A 3,074-nucleotide genomic window follows, 5' to 3' on the forward strand; every position below is an offset into this window, starting at 1 on the left:
TTCCCACTCCAGCTGTGGGTGGTGCAACCAGCAACGGCCACGGGGACGGGTCACCGGGACGCGAGCGCGGAGGCGGCGGGGGGCCTCAGCCCCTCCGGTCCCTGTCTATCTCTCTGTCTCTTCTCTTCGAAAAAGAAAAACACTCTTTTCCTGAGTGTGTCAGTGTGGGGGGCTCCAGGCGGGGGGACCACGCGCTCTTGGGCCTCAGTTTCCTCATGTGAAAGAGGAGCAGGCAGCGACTTGACCTAAGTCGCCACTGGGCCCCTGGGTGGGTCTGGGCGCCTGAGCCAGTGGCATCGCCCTGAGGCCCACGTCACAGCTCGGCAGAGCGCTGTCCCCTGGTGCGGCTGGGGGAGCGAGGCCGCCGGCACCCCAAACGCAGAGCCCCCTGAGGCTCGAACAGGCACAGTGTCTTCCTCACCTCATCCTTAACCTTCAATGTCTGCCCTCGCGTGGGCCAAGAATCTAAGGGACGCATCAATGTCCCCCCGCCACGGCCCCTGCCACCGGGATGACTGGAAAGCCTCACACATCCCCGCCCCTCGGCCTCCAAGAAAACTGACTGGTACTCCTGGGCTTCTGGGCACCCCGCCTGCAGCCGAGAATGTCACACGTGCGCGCGCACACGCACACGTACACACACACGCACGCGCACACGCACACACGCATGCCCCCGGTGTCCCATGAAGACCCCGCAGGTCAGTGAACGAGGCGCCTCCACCGTTACACAGCTGCGAAGTGCTTCCCCAGGTGGGTGAACCAGACTTCGTGCACTCTGTGGTCACCTCCCGGGGACGCTGGATCATTTTTAGGGTCTTTTCCTTCCAGCCACGTGGCAGGAACGATCCTTGTACCCTCATCCCCGGCATGGTGCAAAGTGACAGGTGGGGCAAAGCCCGGTGTGGCGCTGCCGTCTCAGAGGCCCAGATCCACCCAGCCAGAGGGACCCGGCTACCTGCCCACCCAGTATTCTCAAAGGACTTTCGCACATCCCACAGGTCGAAAAAAAACGGGATCTTCAAGCGAGTTAGCTCCCGTTTGTCATATAATGAGTCCGTGTCTTCAAGATTCTTTTGTCTTTTTCATTGTGAACTGTTTACTTTTTTACTCATGTTTACATTGCTGGGCTATGTTTCGTTCTTCTTGATTGTTGGGTGCTCTTTATATATTAAATTTACTATAATTCTATTCTATCAGTGACTACATACATCTAACTATACATAAACATGTAATGTGATATGTTACAAATAATGACATTGCTTAAATTTTTATGTTAATAAAACATTTAGTTTAATAAACGGTCTTATGTAATACAGAGTTCTACTCCTGTATTATTTCCACGTAACTATTTTTGATCCACCGTTGCGGTTCGGTCCTCGGCGTGAGGCTCGCCAGCCTCGGCCGTGCAGGCGGCGCAGTCTCTGGCCAGTGTCCCGTGGGTGCCTTTTTGCTTTGCTGCACGGCACATTCTCAAGCCAAGTGAAAGGGGGCTAAGGGGGTCGGGCCCTCACAGACTGGGGCTCAGCATGCGCACTAGCTGTGTGATGTCGGGCGTCACCCGCCCCCGCTGAGCCTCGGAGCCGCTCCGGCCCGGTTCTCACGGCTGCCCCCGTCTCCAGATAAGGAGACCGAGACTCCCCAGGGCCCGCTTCCCCTCTCTGGGGTCCCCATTTCCCTCTCGAAGCCCCTCGCCCCCCCGAGACCCCTCCCCTGCTCATCGGCCAGGCAACACCCTATGGATCCTGAGCTTTCTCCCTCTCTGAGACCCTTCCCGCCCTGAGCTCCCCCACCTCGCAGGCCCCTCTGTGTCCCCCCAGGCCTTCCCCTAGCCCCAGGGCACCCTCTGGCCCCACAGCCCCCTCCCGGTGCGCCAGGCCCCCTCCTCACCGGTTCTTGGGAGCAGCTGGCGGTCATGGTCAGCACAAAGGTGGCCCAGGCCCCGCGCACCCGTTCCAGGACTGCTCAGGACCGGTCTGGCTGTGTGGCCTGGGCCCGGGGAGCAAAGACTGGGCCCCTGGTCCCTTCCACCTGTGCCTCTCCCCCTGTGGCTGGACCCCCAGTGGATATAGGGACTCCTGGCCTGGGCAGACACTCAGCAGCCTTGGAGGTTACCAGCAGGCCGGCCAGCAAGGCCAGGAGCCTGAGTGCCGGCATGGCAGGGCGGCTGTGGGTGGCCGTGGACGGGCACCCTCATACCCCGGGCCTCAGCTGGGAGGCGGCAGCACCCCCCACCCAGGCACAGGGCCAGACCCTCCCCATCTGTGCAATGGGGATATGAACAGCACCCCCCCTTCGCACAGAGCTGGGGTGAGCATCACTGGGTTACTATGAGCAAGTTTCTGAGCAGCACCTGGCATGCTCTGCCTCTGGTGCCCGCTCTAACCTCTCCCACGGCTCCCTCGGGCCCCAGACTCAGACCTGGGTCCCCAGCTGGGCGATGTGCCACCAGAGCCGGTCCCGCCCCATCCCCACCGCCGGAGGCTCCCCCATGCTGATATTTCTCCCGACCCTCTTCCGAGCCCTCCAGCTGTTAGGAGGGTCCCCCGGGAGGCACCCCAAAGTGATTGCCCCATTTCCCTCGCTCCCGAGGCTCCCAGAGTGCGGCCGTTTGTGGTCATCTTTCGACACCAGATTCCCAACGGCCGCCCAGGCCACCCCTCGGGCCGGGAAACCAAGGCTGGTCCAGCGCCAGGCCTGGGGAGGCGGGGCAGCAGCGCCGGGCGGCCTTGGCGGGAGCCCTTCTTAAACCCAATCCAGCGGCCACTGTCACTGGCAGCATCTTCTTTGGAAAACGTGAAGCTGAGTCTTTTGGGCCACAGTTGCGGGGGCGGGGGCGGGGGAGAGATGGAGCGTGAACGCTGAGACCAAAGGCGAGCTCCATAACGCAGCCCTCACCCCAGCTCTAACCAGCCGCAAGCATGGGGGGGACTGTTCAGGGCCAGGTATAAGGAGGTGATCAAGCGATGGTGAATAAATGAACCCAATACAATCCTGCCCTTGGGGGCCTGGCGACGTCGGTCGGTGGTTTAAGTTCCCTGGGCCTCAGTTTCCCCACTCGTCGTAAACCGAGGGCT

Source organism: Pteropus vampyrus, unplaced genomic scaffold, assembly GCF_000151845.1.
Source record: "Pteropus vampyrus isolate Shadow unplaced genomic scaffold, Pvam_2.0 Scaffold267, whole genome shotgun sequence".
Classification (NCBI taxonomy): Eukaryota; Metazoa; Chordata; class Mammalia; order Chiroptera; family Pteropodidae; genus Pteropus; species Pteropus vampyrus.